At 47.2% G+C, this 16734-nt stretch overlaps 1 pseudogene; it reads right to left on the bottom strand.

Moving 5' to 3' along the window:
- Positions 1-11866: 11866 nt before the first annotated feature.
- LOC112912132 (olfactory receptor 2H1-like) lies at positions 11867-13655 on the bottom strand (annotated as a pseudogene).
- Between the last annotated feature and the right edge of the window lie 3079 nt (positions 13656-16734).

The raw sequence follows: 16734 nt of genomic DNA, 5'->3' as shown, positions 1-16734 counted from the left end.
CTGCCAGGTCTCTGTGGAGAGGCCTGCCATTATCCTAATGCTTCTCTCCATAAAAGTTAGATATTTCTTGTCTCTTGCTGCTTTAAGGATCTTCTCTTTATCTTTGGAATTTGCAAGTTCACTTAATGTGAAATTAAATGTCGAGGTGTTGAGCGGTTTTTATCCATTTAATGGGGTATCTCTCTTTTTCCTGGATCTGAATGCCTGTTTCCCTTCCCAAGTTAGGGAAGTTCCTAGCTATGATTTGTTCAAATACATATTCTGGACCTCTGTCCCTTTCAGCGCCCTCAGGAACCCCAATTAAACATAGCTTTTTCCTTCTGAGGCTGTCATTTATTTCCCTTAACCTATTCTCATGATCTCTTCATTGTTTTTCTCTTTTTTCCTCAGTTTCCCTCCTTGACATCAACTTGTCTTCTATGTTACCCACTCCTTCTACCTCGTTAACTCTCATCGTTAGTACCTCCAGTTTGAATTGCATCTCATGTCATTGATTTTTAATTTTGGACGGATTAGATCTAAATTCTGCATTCATGATTTCTCTTGAGTCCTTTATGCTTTTCTTTCGAGCCACCAGTAGCTTTATGATTGTGCTTCTGAATCGGCTTTCTGACATTGAATTGTTATCCAAATTTTGTAACTCTGTGGGAGAGAGGACTGTTTCCAATTCTTTCTTTTGTGGTGTGTTTTTCCTTCTAGTCATTTTTGCCAGTGCAGAGTGGCCAAAAACAAGTTCTACTGGAAAAAGGAGAAAAGGAGAGAAAAAGAAAAGAAGAAAAAAGGGGAAAAATGGGGAGGAAGCAAACAGAAAACAAAAACCAGGGAGAATATCCTCTGATTCTATATACCGTAAATCCCTTGACTTCCCCTGGAACTTTCCAGTGCTGCTTGGTCAATAACTTGTTTTCCCCCTGTCCTTCCAACTGGTGTTCTGAGGGAGGGGCCTGCTGTGCTGATTCTCAGGTGTGTGCACCTGGGGGAGCTGCCCAGCCCCCTGCCAGGTGCAGGGGTCAGTGGGAGCTGCTTATCCTGTGAGGCCCCTGCCCAGTCTCAGGTACAAGGTTACACCAGGAGGAAGAACAACAGTGGCGGCGGCCAGCTCTCCAGCTCTGGAGTCAGCTCCCACAGTAACTACCGTAGCTCCCAGTCCGCAGGGGCCTGGATGCTCCAGGGGCAGGGGGTGCCAATCTGCACTGCGTGCCCCTCCCCCTGGCGGCAGGAGAGTCCTCGCTGTCCTGGGCCCTCCCAGCCTCTGCTTGTCCCGAGGGCAGTGCCGGATCTTGGGCTGTGTCCTGCAGTGCCCTGGGTTCCGGGGCCTGCACCGCTGGAATCGCCCTCCTGGGGATGGGCAGCTCCCTCCACACAGAGCCGCCGCCCCAGCTGCTCCCGGGGCCCCACGGGTCGCGTGCTGCAGCCCTTTAGGGAGCTCGGCCTGCAGTGTGTGGCGTGGTCTCCCCCGGGCGCAGTTCCTCTGTTAGTGCCCCTGGAAGCTTGTGGGCATCCCCGCCCCTCCTGGGATCCTGCTAGAACTCCCCGTGAGCACCTTTCCATCCAGGAAGATTCGTAAAGCTTCTGCTTCTCTGAGATTGGGCTTTCCTGCCCTGGGGGCACTCGCTGGCCGGCCTTAGCCTGGCTCCTCCTGGGTGCCCCTCCCCCTTGGATACTTTTTTATTTCTTTATTAGTTTTTTTTCCCCCTTCTTCTTACCTTGATAGAAGCGCAAATTCTTCTCACTGTAGCATTCCAGCTGTTCTGTCTTTATTTTTTTTTTTTTTTTTTTTTTTTTTTTTGCTGTTCTGTCTTTAAATCTCAGACCGAATTCGTAGGTTTTCAGGATGATTTGAAAGTTATCTAGGTAAGTTGGTGGGGACAGGAGACTTGGGGACCGTATTATTCCGCCATCTTGCCCCCGAGTCTGAAAGTGTCTTTAGGTCTAAAATGAGTCTCATGTAGACAGAGTATGTATGGGTCCTGGGTTTTTTTTTTAATCCAATCTGATACTCTGTGTCTTTTGATGGGATCATTTAGCTCATTTACATTCAGAGTAACTATTGAAAGATATGAATTTAGTGTCATTGTATTACCTGTACAGTCCTTGTTTCTGTAGATTGTCTCTGGTTCTTTCTGGTCTATGGCACTTTAGGACTCTCTCTTCTCTTACAGGATCCCCCTTAATATTTCTTGGAGGGCTGATTTGGTGGTCACACATATTCTTTTAGTTTCTGTCTGTCTTGGAAGCTCTTTATCTTTCCTTCCATTTTGAATGACAGCCTTGCAGGATAAAGTATTCTTGGCTGCATGTTTTTCTTATTTAGTACCCTGGATGATAGCCCATTCTGACATGTTAGGTCTCTGTGGAGAGGTCTGATGACAATCTAATGTTTCTTCCTGTGTATATTAGGAATCTTGTCTTGAGCGGCTTTCAGGATTTTCTCTTTATTGAAATTTGCAAGCTTCAGTATAATATGTTTGGATGTTTATCTATTTTTATTGATTCTGGTAGGGTTCTCTCTACCTCTTGAATATGAAGACCTGTTTCCTTCCCAGATTAGATAAGTTCCCATCTATGATTTGTTCAAATATACCTTTGCTCCCCACCCCTCTTCACCCTCAGGCATCCCAATAATTCTGAGGTTGGTTTGTTTCATGGCATCACTGATTTCTCAAAACCTCTCCTTATGGGCTCTTAGTTGTTTTTCTTTTTCCTCAGCTTCCTTCCTTTCCATCAAAGTGTCTTCTATGTTACTTTTTCCTCTGCCTCATTTACCCTAGCTGTTAGAGCATCCAATTTATTTTTTTCTCATTAAACTTTTGTTTTAATGGGTCTCAAAATTCTGTTACAGATTTTTGTCAAGTTGTTTTCATTAAAAGTATTGATTTTAAAAACTAATAACTTAAAACTGCCACACATGCACAAAAAAAAAAATTGTCCACAAAACATTCTCCTTTCCTTCTGAAGGTTTTACGATGCATTGTTGTCATTAGCCAGTCTTTTACAATTAAACTTAAGTGGTCAATTGACTCAAACAGTTCTGAGACCGTTCTTCCACCACTCATTAAGACTGGGGTGGCAGGTATTAGGGATAATATTCATTTAGCCTTCTGAGCTTTCTGGGCAGACTTGGTGACTTTGCCAGCTCCAGCTGCCTTCTTGTCCACTGCTTTGATGACACCCACAGCAACCATCTGTCTCATGTCACGAACAGCAAAACGGCCCAGAGGAGGATAGTCAGAGAAGTTCTCAACACACATAGGTTTTCCAGGAACCATATCAACAATGGCAGCATCCCCAGATTTCAAGAACTTGGGACCATCTTCCAGCTTCTTTCCAGAATGCTCAGCAAACTTGCAAGCAACGTGAGCTGTGTGAAAATCCAGCACAGGTGCATATCCAGCACTGATTTGGCCTGGATGGTTCAGGATAATCACCTGAGCTGTGGAGCCAGCTGCTTCCATTGGTGGGTCATTTTTGCTGTCACCAGCCACGTTGCCACAATGAACATCTTTGACAGATATGTTCTTGACATTGAAGCCCACATTGTCCCCAGGAAGAGCCTCACTCAAAGCTTCATGGTGCATTTCAACAGACTTTACTTCAGTTGTAACATTGACTGGAGCAAAGGTGACCACCATGCCAGGCTTAAGAACACCAGTCTCCACTCGACCCACTGGGACAGTACCAATACCACCAATTTTGTAGACGTCTTGGAGAGGCAGATGCAAGGGCTTATCAGTTGGATGAGTTGGTGGCAGAATGCAATCCAGGGCTTCAAGCAGTGTGGTTCTGCTGGCATTCCTGTCTTTACGGGTGATTTTCCATCCCTTGACCAAGGCATGTTAGCACTTGGCTCCAGCATGTTGTCACCATTCCAACCAGAAATTGGCACAAATGCTACTGTGTCAGGTTGTAGCCAAATTTTCTTAATGTAGGTGCTGACTTCCTTAACAATTTCCTCGTATCTCTTCTGGCTGTAGGGTGGTTCAGTGGAATCCATTTTGTTAACACCAACAATTAGTTGTTTTACACCCACTGTGTAAGCCAGAAGGGCATGCCTACAGGTCTGCCCATTCTTGGAGATATCTGCTTCAAATTCACCAACACCAGCAGCAACATTCAGGACAGCACAGTCAGCCTGAGATGTGCCTGTAATCATGTTTTTTTATAAAGTCTCTGTGTCATGGGGCATCAATGATGGTCACATAATACTTGCTGGTCTCGAATTTCCACAGGGAGATATCAATGGTGATACCACGTTCACGTTCAGCTTTCAGTTTATCCAAGACCCAGGCATACTTGAAGGAGCCTTTTCCCATCTCAGCAGCCTCCTTCTCAAATTTTTTGATAGTTCTTTTGTCGATCGCACCACATTTGTAGATCAGATGGCCAGTAGTGGTAGACTTGCCCGAATCTACGTGTCCAATGACGATGATGTTGTTGTGTTCCTATTTTGGTTTAGGTTTAGCGGTGGTTTTCAGGACACCTGTGTTCTGGCAGCAAACCCGTTGCCTAGAGCATCCAATTTAGACTGCATCTGTTTTATAGCATTTTTAGTTTTGGCCTGATTAGATTTCATTTCTGCACTAAGAGATTCTCTAATGTCTTTTATGCTTTTTTGAAGCCCAGCTAGTAACTTTACAGTTGTTATCCTGAATTCCAGCTCCATATGAATTAGATCTGTGACAGAGTATTACCTCTGGTTCTTTCTTTTGTTGTGAATTCCTCCTTCTAGTCATTTTGCCTGGAGAAGAATGGATGAATGTGTGAACAGAATAAAAAATATCAACCATGATCCAAGCAGAATACACATTAAATAAATGCAATGAGGTCAGAAATCAAAACAGAAAAAAAAGAAAAGAAAAGAAAAAAGAAAGAAGAGGGATCCCTGGGTGGCGCAGCAGTTTAGCGCCTGCCTTTGGCCCAGGGCGTGATCCTGGAGACCTGGGATCAAATCCCATGTCGGCTCCCGGTGCATGGAGCCTGCTTCTCCCTCTGCCTATGTCGCATGGAGCCTGCTTCTCCCTCTGCCTATGTCTCTGCCTCTCTCTCTCTCTCTGTGTGACTATCATAAATAAATACATATTTTTTGAAAAAATAAAAGAAAGAAGAAAAAATGCAGGGTTGGGGAGAGAATATAATGTCACAGAGTGGACAACAGGGTGATCCACTTGGTCCTGAGTGTATTTTGATCTCTGTGTTGGAAGACACTAAATTCCAAAATTGTAAAGAAAAGAAAACATTATATATTATATAATATATATAATTGAATAGAGTGAAAGGAAGCCAAAAATCAAGTACATATCTATAAAATGTAATATAAAAAATGAAAGTTAAAAAAAGACTTAAAGACAAAGAGTTGATAAAATAAGAAACCAATTGAAAAGAGAAAAAAGAAAAAAAAAGAAATGGAAAATTTTAGGTTGCAAGATAAATGAATCATGAGAAAATACCCTTGAATTCTATATACCATTTTCCCCCAACACTGGAGTTTTACAGTCCTGGCACTCCAAACTCGGTGGTTGCCTGTCCTTTGGTCTTCTGGCAGAGGGGCCTGCTGTGCTGCTTCTCAGGTGTCTGTGCCTGGAGGAGTTTCCAGGGGCTGGGCTCCGTGTAAGCTGGGCCTCTGTGTGACTTTTGTTTGGTGAAGGCTTTTTCCCCTCTTTAGAGGATCAAAATAAAAACGGCTGCTGCCCGATCTCTAGCTGCAGAACTGGAAGATCCCAGTCCCCTATCTTCAGTAAAACCTCAGGGGTAAATGGCCTTCACTATTGAGTGTGCCAGTCTGTAGACTCCAGCTGTGTATAGCCACATCCATCCTCCTTGGGGAAGGTGGAGGGGTTCTACCTTACTGCCCATTATAGGGCATAAGATCCTGTGCACACCCACTCTGGCCTTCTTTGGGGAAGTTGGATGGTCACCTGGTACCATCCTTCACAGGGCCCCTGCCCTGGGAGCTATTGTGTGGTCCCAAGTGCACCTGTTCTACACCTCCTAGGGGATGGCAGAGAGTCCTGGAGTTCCAGTCCTCTGCAGCGTTCCCAGGCAGAGAGTGTTCACCTGATTGGGCCTGGCTCACAGTCTATGGGGAACCAAGTTGAGAACCTGGGCTCACCAACCCAAACCAGTTTCCCTGCTCCTCTGCTTGGGAACTCCACCCGCTCAGGTACCCCTGTTAATTCTCTGACTTCAGATACCTTGAGACTACACCGCTCCACCTAGAATTCTATCTGTTTTACTACCTGAGCACCTTCTAGGAAGGCATATCTCTCACTGGGGCAAATTTCTAAGGGCTTCAATTTTGCCCTCCCAGTCTTTATCACTTCCCGGGAGCCAGTTTATGGAAGCTCCACCCTGCTGTTTATCTCCTGATATCTCCCCTCAGATTCAATTCTCTGTAACCCCTCCCTTGCAAAAAAAGTGGTCACTTTCTACTGGGAGAGTTCCAGATACTCTTGTCTTACATTTCAGGTTAAACTCATGAGTATTCAGAATGATTTGATAGTTATCTTAGCTAAATTCAAAGGATCAGATGAAACAAGGTCCCCTGCTTTTGGCCATCTTATCACTCCAATAAACAAGTTTTGATTGGGAATGCTGCTGGGTCAGGCATTCCTCTGGGTCAGGGCTTCACGGATGCACAATCTCACTGTGGGAAGACAGAAGAAGGAAGGAAGCAGGTTGAGTACAGAAACAAGTCGGTGGGAGAGCAACCAGCAGTGTTGGGCTTGGCAGTCCTCAGCTGTGAGGCTCGGGGAAGCCCTGTAAGGAGGAATGTGTCATGTACTCTGGCAAGGAGACTGCAGCTCAGAGAGGAAGCCCCTTATCCAGGGTCACAGCACCAACAAAGATTGGAGTCCATTGTCAAGCTGCATGTTTTGGATTTTACTGCTGTAGAACCTGTTACCCTAAAACAGTGGCTTAAGACACTAGTCATATTTTATTCCTGGTTTCTGTGGGGCAGGAACTCACACAGTGCATGGTGGGGAGGCACTGGAAGCTTGAAGGCTGGGGCTGGAGTCATTGGGAAGGTCTAAAGTTGGGCGATGGCTGTCAGCTGAGACCTCAGTGGACTGTCAGGTGGAGCCCTCCTGTGGCCTTTCCACATGGTATGGGATTCCTGTGACTCAGTTGCTGGGATCCAATGGGGTGTGTCTTGGGAGAGATGGGAAGGGAGAGCCAACTAGGTTGACCCTGTGTCTTTTTCCTGCCATAGCCTTGGAAGTCCCGTAGCATCACTTCTGCCAAATCCCATTCGTCCAGGGAGTCACAAGGCCTTGCAAGTTCAAGGGGAAGAAACACAGACCCCTAGTCTTGGGATTAGCATTACGGTATAAAAAACCATGTGGGATGGGACACATATGATTTTGCAGCTGCCTCTGCACATCACCTGCTGCATCTGGTCTGCCTTCACCAAAGCCAGATTCACTCCCCCTCTCTGCACTGCTTGTCTACACCCCAAGCTGACCAACCAATCTTACCTCATTGCTGCATTCAGAGTCTTATTAGGCCTCTACTCCTAGACACCTCAGGGCTGGCAGCCCTACACTAGCTTTTTCTGCCAACTGTGGACCTTCCCATGATCCTTTGTCATTTCAGGCCACTCTGGACTGATGTCTTTTGGTTTATTCACTCAGGCTTTTGGACCAGGGAATTTTGTTCCTTTGCACTTCGTGGTCCATTAACATAAGGGTAGTCAGAGCACAGGTTCCCCCTTGCACAGCCAAACAGCAGTGATTTCAGAAGGCTTTGCCAATATGTCAGCCCCTTATATGGTACCCTGGGCCCAGGAACGAAACGCTAGCGGCTGTCTCAGGGAAAGTAAGCCCTGGCATCGGCGGCTGCTAGGGTGGAACCTACTGAGGCTTTGTGGACTGGGCACTGTGACACCCCCCGCAGCAGGCAGAGTGCCCCATCCATGTGTGTGGAGAGGGGTAGAGGCTTCTGGTCAGTTTCCTCTTCCATCTCAAGTTCTCCAGCAGGACCATGTAGAATCACTAATGACTCACTGACAAGCAAAAGAGAGGTTCACAAGAAAAAGACACATACACTTGGGACACCAGGGATGAGTGACCCAAGGGGCAGGTTATAGGGGGGCTTACCATTGTATATCAAACAAAAGGAAAGGGGCTTGGGCTTCTACATAGTTGAGGAGTGAGGTCAGGGGAGGTGTGGTACACGAGGGGTGCAGAGTAAGCTTGGTTATGCAGAATTCAGTCAATGACTTTACCATTGACAGAAGGTGTGAGGAGTCTTGGAGTTCAGGGAGGATGGCACCTTCACAGATGTGCATTTCCTCCTGCATGGCTGGACCTCAGTGGCCTTGGCTTAAGATGCCTATTTTGGTGGCATCCTCTGGTCCCCTCCAGGGGTAAGTAATTCTGCACAGACAAAACAGGAAGCCTGGCTCCACCAGGGGTGGGAGGGTACATGGGAGCTGGGCCCTGTGCATTCACATCTACTGATGCAGTGAACTCCACAGAAGGGAACTGATGACCATTACTGAAGAGGCAGCTGAAACGCTGAGGTTTCCCAATGCCATCCCTTATTTTTTATTTATTTATTTGTTTGTTTGTTTATTTAAATTGGAGTTCAATTTGCCTACATATAGCATATCACCCAGTGCTCATCCCATCAATTGCCCACTTCAGTGCCCATCACACAGTCACCCCAACCCCTGCCCACCTCCCTTTCCACTATCCATTGTTCGTTTCCCAGAGTTAGGAGTCTCTCATGTTCTATCATCCTCACTGATAGTTTCACTCATTTTCTCTCCTTTCCCCTTATTCTCTCTCACTATTTTTTATATCCCCTAAATGAATGAGACTATATAACATTTGTCCTTCTCCGATTGACTTGTTTCACTCCACATAATACCCTCCAGTTCCATCCACATCGAAGCAAATGGTGGGTATTTGTCATTTTTAATGACTGAGTAATATTCCATTGTATGCATAGGCCACATCTTCCTTATCCATCATCTTTCGATGGACACCGAGGCTCCTTCCACAGTTTGGCTATTGTGGACATTGCTGCTATAAACATCGGGGTGCAGGTGTTCCAGTGTTTCACTGCATCTGTATCTTTGAGGTAAATCCCCAGCAGTGCAATTGGTGGATCGTAGGGCAGTTCTATTTTTAACTCTTTGAGGAAGCTCCACACAGTTTTCTTTTTTTATTATTGGAGTTCAATTTGCCAACATATAGCATAACACCCAGTGCTCATCCCATCAAGTGCCCCCCTCGGTGCCCGTCACCCCCACCCCCCATCCACCTCCCTTTCCACCACCTCTTGTTCGTTTCCCAGAGTTAGGAGTCTCTCATGTTCTGTCTCCCTTTCTGATATTTCCCACTTCTTTTTTTCTCCTTTCCCCTTTATTCCCTGTCACTATTTTTTATATTTTCCAAATGAATGAAACCATATAATGTTTGTCTTTCTCTGATTGACTTATTTCACTCAGCAAAATACCCTCCAGTTCCAGCCACGTCGAAACAAATGGTGGGTATTTGTTGTTTCTAATGGCTGAGTAATATTCCATTGTATACATATGTCACATTTTCTTTATCCATTCATCTTTCGATGGACACCGAGGCTCCTTCCACAGTTTAGCTATTGTGGACATTGCTGCTATAAACTTCGGGGTGCAGGTGTCCCGGCGTTTCATTGCATCTGTATCTTTGGGGTAAATCCCCAACAGTGCAATTGCTGGGTCGTAGGGCAGATCTATTTTTAACTCTTTGAGGAACCTCCACACAGTTTTCCAGAGTGGCTGCACCAGTTCACATTCCCACCAACAGTGCGAGAGGATTCCCCTTTCTCCACATCCTCTCCAACATTTGTTTCCTGCCTTGTTAATTTTCCCCATTCTCACTGGTGTGAGGTGGTATCTCATTGTAGTTTTGATTTGTATATCCCTGATGGCGAGTGATGCAGAGCATTTCCTTATGTGCTTGTTGGCCATGTCTATGTCTTCCTCTGTGAGATTTCTGTTCATGTCTTTTGTCCATTTCATGATTCAATGCCATCCCTTAAATGCTTCCAACTCAAGTGTTATACTAGGTGGGTAGGTAAGTGCCCCTCCTCATAGGACCTAAATTTCACAGGCTTCAAACATTTGTAAGAGACCCTTTTTCAGCATTATCCAATTCAGTAGCTGACTCGCATTCCTAACATCTCTGCCTTCCTCCTTAATCAGAGCTTCCCATCATTATATGCAAGGCAGCTTAGCTCTTTACACACGGTAATTTGGCAAATATTTCATATTAACTGCTCCCACTGCGGTGGCTCCAACCTCCAGGGGGAATCCTCTGGTTCCCACACACCCAAGCACTCATACACTTGGTGTGACCTCTTGATTGTTTTATGAACAGGAGCCATAGAGCTGGGAGGCCAGCAGGGGGAGTAGTCAGTCCCACCACTCCTGGTGGCAGCAGCCCCAACAGGAGGAAGAGAGGGAGGGGCCTTATGGGGACTTGCCGGTGCAGATGGATACCAGTCTCCTGTTCCAGCAGGAGGGAGGGAGCTTTCTCATCCCCCACCCCCAGAGCAGCTCCAGCAGTGAGAAGCCAGCAGACTTCCGATTCCCCATCTACTGCGATGCATGAATACTTCATAACAGCCTTCTTCTCTCACCCCTTTGTCCATAAAAGAAAAGTGTGCCTCTCCTGTGCTCCCTGGACTTGCCCACCATCTCTCCTGAGTGGAGAGTGGGACTGATGATGACCTCCAAGGGTCCTTAGGTCCCAGCCCTGAAGCCAGGTGCAGTGCCACCATTCGCTGGCAGAGACTGCCAGAGCCCACCTGCTGGAGGCGCCCCTGGCTCTAAGGTTGACCTCGGGCTCCTGGGTGTGCAGAAGGGGTGCCCACACGAGGTGACCCCTGGACGACTGGGGGGAGGAGGGGCCAAGGTGACCAGTGGAGACTGGGGGTGGTGGAGGTGGGGCTGAGGTGACCCTGTAGATAATAGGGAAGGAATAGACAGGCAGACAGGTCCCCGTGAATGCCAGGGAAGGAATGGAGGGTCCTAGGTGACCAGTGGATGCCGCTGGAAGGAATGGAGGTGTAAAGGAGACCCTGTGCACAATATGGGAAGGAATGGAAAGGCCGAGGTGATCCCTGGACACCGGGGGAGGGAATGGAGAGGCCGAGATGACCTGTGGGTTGGGGGTAGGGAGAAACACTATATCTGAGGTGACCAGTGATGTGGTGCAGTGAAATGCAGGTCCCAACGTCACCCATAGGGATCTGGCGGAGAGTGGAGATATAGTGGCACACAGGTGTCCTCTGATGTAGGAGGAGAGAAATGCAGGTGCCCAGGTGACCCTCACCTCTTTCTCCCTTGGTTCCTCTGTCCCCAAGCTAAAGAGCTGGGACACATGAAGACCATAAGAGAGCATGCATGGCTTGGATCTTTGGTCTAAATTGCATTTCTTGGGCTGGTTTCAGAGCTGGCCTGACCTCAGCTGCCCTCCTGCTGTCCTTTGTGAGGATGAATGGATGGACAATGCAAAATATAAGTAAGTGGAAAAGCTGGGCAGAGAAGCAAATGATGTGGCGGGGATCAAAATGGGGGTGGAACCATGTTATGACAGATGGTTTAGGCACATCATGGTGGAGGCAAAGACCATTAAAGACAAAATAGAGCAAAGAGGAAGTAAAATGATTTGTAGACTGCTTCACATGGAGGTGTGTGTCCCTCCTCAGCCCATTTCCAGGCTCTGCCGTGCAAGTAGGGCACACACAGAAATGCACATGTGCACACACACAGCTATCGTCCATGGGTGTGGGGGGATGAGTGAGGGCACAGGTGTGGGGAGCTCCTCTGACAGGATTCTGAGGACCACTGCTGGACTGGAAAGCACACAGAGCGGGCTCAGCTCTCCCTTGTATCCCTGTCTTTCCCCAGCAACCTTCTGACAGCCCTCTTTACCTCCTTGGTTTTCAGGGTGTAAATGAGGGCTCAGTTCTGCAGTGCCCACAGCATAGAACAGACAGAAGAACTATGCCCCTTTCTGGGCATAGGCATTCTGGGGCTAGAGGTAGACAGTGACGGCTGATCTGTAGAAAAGGGTGACCACCGCGAGATGGGAGAAGCAGGTCTCAAATGCTTTTCTCCACTGATTGGCTGAGTTAATCCTCAGTACTGCCCGGGCAATGGCACAGTAAGAGACCAGGATGAGACTGGCAGGCACAAACAGGATGAGGATGCTGGTGACAGCCATCTGGATCTGGTTGTAGGTGGTGTGCCCACCAGACAGTCTGATTAGAGCTGGGACCTCACACATGAAATCATCCCCCTGCCGGTGTGGACAGAAGGGCAGGTAGAGAGTGGGTGGCGTCTGGACCACTGACTCCAGCAGACCAATGGCCCAGGCCATGGACCCCAGCTGCCAGCACAGGGGTAATATAGCGGAGGGGCTGGCAGATGGCCATGTAGAGGTCAAAGGCCATCACAGTTAGGAGGATGCACTCTGTGGTTCCTAGGAACAGAAAAATGAAGAGCAGAACAAAGCAGCCAAGGAAGCTGGTGGTCTTTGGGCTGCAGAGGTTGACCAGCAGCTGGGAGATAGAGCTTGTGGTAAAGCAGAGGTCCAAGCAGGATAGGTTGGAGAGGAAAAAGTACATCAGGGAGTGGGACCTGGGGTCCCACACGGACAGCAGGATGATGAGGGTGTTACCCACAAGTCAGGAGGTAGGAAATGACAACCACAAAGAGGATTCTCTCTAGCTCTGGGTGTTCTGAGAAGTCCAGAAGGAGGAAGCCCCCAGGGGAGCTCTGATTGCTCTTGATGGTAACTTTTGGAGACTTTGTGAGAGAGGATTATGCCATTGGCAGCTGGGAGGAGCCATGGCGGCAGTACGCCATGGAAATTGGTCAGTCCTTCAAGCAGGGTCTGTGTCTCCCCCAAAAAAGCTGGTTGCCAAACAGTTACCAGTTCATCTCTGGTTGTCTGCAGAGCTGCTCTGGGTGCCCTCTCCCTCTGATTTAAAGAATCTGAAGCAGAGAAAGATGACATCCGTTGCCTTGGACAATACAGTCAGTGAGCATGAGAGCTGATATTTGAACCTTGGTGGGCTGGCTGCAGAGGCTATGTGCCAACCTCATCCCACCATGTCCCTGCAGGGAAGGTGAGGCCCGAGAGGTCAGAGGCCTCTCCATGAGAATAGCCTTTGCCCTCAGGCTGGGGAGATGGTAAGCTGTCTCAGGGGCATGGAAGGATTGCATGACACCCGTCCCATGGAGAGAAAGATCTCATTAATTCTATTAAGACCCAGGGGTCCCACAGTCCACTGATGATTAGTCCCTGACTATTGTAGAGGGGCAGGGGAATATCTAGAGGAAGCATGCCAGCGTTCGCTATCACTGTGTAGGTAAGGAGCTCACCTCTGCTTCTTTCCATCAGTAGGAAGAGCCAGCAGGTCTCCTCCTTAGCCCTCCAGAGACTGCCCCAGGCTTCTAGATATTCCTCTTAAGCCTCTGATCCAACCATTTAGGATCCCACTTTTTAAAGTTCTCAACTTCTTCTGTTCCATCGACTTCTCTCTGAGTGGGACCTGACTGCAGCAGCACAGAATACAACACCCTAGGGCTGGAGAGCCCATAGGACATTTGGTCTAATCCTCACACAACATAGTTTAGGTGTTACCATGCCATCCTCCATTGCGGTCATGAGGTTCACACTAATCCATGGCAACCTGGCCCTTGTCCAAATCACAATGGCTCTGCGAGGTCCATGGGCCTACCCAGGAGTCATTTTTACAGTACCTGACTGTGTCATTGGAACATGTACACTTGGTGGTTGGCAGAATCTCCACATTGGTTCTTGGGCTTGTGGGGTAAGTGATATGGTGGGAGGAAGCCAGGTAGGAGCCCTGAATCTCTACCCCATTCCCCACAAAGACAGGAAGTCCAGAGCAATATCAATCCAAAGGAAATGGTAGAGATTGATGCCACTCTAAAGGATGCAGGAGATGGTTGTTCCTATCATGTCCACTTCATTCACCACTCTGGTCACTACAACACCAGGTAGATCCTGGAGCATGACAGTGGGCCACCACAAACTCAAACAAGTAGCAGCCCCAACAGCAGCTTTCATGTCTGAGTAACATGGTTTGGGGTCTGTTAGGTGGCTTTTGGCCAATGGCAACGTGTTTTTTTTTTTCAAATACTATCAGGATGGAGGATGGGAGCAGTTTGCATCTACATGGCGTGTATACAACTATCCATTTAGGACTCTGGTGTCATAATAGGGTCCAAAGGGACATGGACAGTATGTGCCCATAATATACACAGAAAAGCCTTGATTTGTCCTATTTGCTGATTTCTGAATGTGTATATTTGTACCACACCTGATTTTAAGCTGCCAGTGTGACTTTACCAAAAATGCAGATTTGGAGTGATGTTCATGGTAACACATCCCCATGCAGTATGTTGTAGTATTTTCTTTCTTTTTTTTTAGTATTTTCTTTTTATCACAGACACAGTAGATGTCTATAAGCATAGAAAATAATAACATTTAGCTTTTCCCATTAGCGGCCTGAGGTGATCTCTGAAAATGGCTCACTAGTACCTTGACCCAGAAAACGCTACAAAATCGCGCCAATCAAGAGGTTCACTTTATGAACACACATGAAACTGCCCAGGCCATGAAGACCATGCATATCTGAAAGCCAGCCCAGTACCTGAGGCATGTCACTGCAGAAAAAATGTGTGCCACTCCGTGGCTACCACGGCGGAGGCTGAGAGGTGTGCCCAGGCAAAACAGTGGGGCTGCACGCAGGCAATGAAAGTGGGTAAATGACACCTGTGAGCAACAATATGGTGACTATGCCAGCCTGGTGGCCCATAAAGAGTGATGAAACTTTACTGCACGTGCTTAAAAATGCAGAGGGTAATGCTGAGCTGAAGGGTTTAGATGTAGATTCTCTGGTCACTGAGCACATCCAGGTGAACAAAGCCCCCACATTGTGGCCCAGAACTTACCAGGTTCATGGTTGGATTCACCCACATGTGAGTTCTCCCTGCTGTACTGAGATGATCCCTACTGAGAAAGAGCAGATTGTTCTTAAACCAAAAGTCTAGGTTGCACAGAAGAGAAAGATATCCCAGAAGAAACTGAAGAAATAAGAATTTATGGCCTGAGAGTAAATTCTACATAAAATAAATGCAAATAAAAGTAAAAAAAATCATAAGAGATAGTAAAGTAACAAGGATGTGATCAGTTTTAAATATTTATTATCTCTGCTTTTAATATAAATTACTATAAGTTTATATTAACTTATTTTTAATAATGGCTGTAATTTAACAACCGGTTTGCAAAATGCCTGAAAATCTACGTCAGCTCTCATGAGACTATATGAGGCAGCTCCAGCATCCTCTGGACATGGCCTTCTGGACCTTCCAGAAATCATCACATTGTTCCATCATGTTGATGACATCTTGTTTTTTTTAAATAAATTTATTTTTTATTGGTGTTCAATTTACCAACATACAGAATAACAGCCAGTGCTCATCCCATCAAGTGTTGATGACATCTTGTTAATCAAGCAGGATGGATGAGACAGGATTAGTGAGACAAATATGCTCCAGAGGGTGGGAGATGAACCCTATGAAGATTCAAGGCCCTCCACATCACTGATGCTTCTAGAGGGCCCATGGTCTGGATCATGCCAGGACATCCAGGTAAAGTAAAGGACAAATTATCACTTGTTATAAATCTTGAGGAATAAAGACAGTATCGTTGTGACATAAGGATAGACACATAGATCAATGGAACATAATGGAAAAATCCAGAAATACGTATAAGTATTTCCAAATTGTCCTTTGAGAGTGGATGAATTTTTTTTCCAATCATCAATAAGGGAAAAGTCACAGTAGTTTTTTGAGGGACTTTGGTTCGCATTTCTGAAGCAATTTTCTATATGTCACAGCAGTTTTAGAAACTCTTTCCTGAGCACCATGAAGGAGACCTGTCTCCTTCAGGGAGGTCTCAGCTCCAGGAGGGCTTCAGGGAAGCAGTGACCAGCCCAAGGCTGCCCATCAGCTAGGGAGGCTCCAGTAAGGCTTCAGCGGGGCAGTGACCATCCCAAGATGGCCCCTCAGCAAAGCAGCCACATTGGGAGGTATGTGTGTATCTGGGACATTTGTGTTATGACCTGGTGAGATCTGCATGACTTTTTACCTCGGCTGGTTCCCTGAATTTGTCAAAGGGCAAACAGAAAACATTTATTGTGACACAGAGGAAAAGAAAGTCTGATTGGCAGTCTGTGAAGAAGTGGGGAGGAGGTCGGAGGTCAGGTCCTGGGATGACATCTGAAATGTGGTCAGAAAGAAGGCATGAGGACTGCCCTTGGCCTGCCTTGGCATGGATGGGAATGACCCAGAGGAAGGGAGGAGGGGGAAGAGAGGGAGTGAGGTCCCGGACTCAGATTCCTGGAAAGGACAGTGTTTATCGGAATCCAGATCCTGTCTGGATAGGGAACCCCCTGGACCAGGTTTTCCTGGGAACATTCCTGGCTGGCCCTGAAGTGGCCCAGTGCTGGAAATCCCCACCCACTGAGGCCAGTGTGACAGTGGACTGGGGCCGCTGCCCTCCACCCCCAGGCTGTGCCTAGTGGGCTCACAGGCTCTCTGCTGGCCACTGCCCAGCACCCAGGGATGCTCCTGCCCACGTACGGAGATGGAGCTCTCCTGCTCCTTCCTCACAGGCTCCATGCAAGTTCTGCTGTCTTTTGTCTCTC

This window comes from Vulpes vulpes, chromosome 12 (assembly GCF_048418805.1).
Source record: "Vulpes vulpes isolate BD-2025 chromosome 12, VulVul3, whole genome shotgun sequence".
Taxonomy (NCBI): Eukaryota; Metazoa; Chordata; class Mammalia; order Carnivora; family Canidae; genus Vulpes; species Vulpes vulpes.
This window is presented reverse-complemented; position numbering and strand designations above follow the sequence as displayed.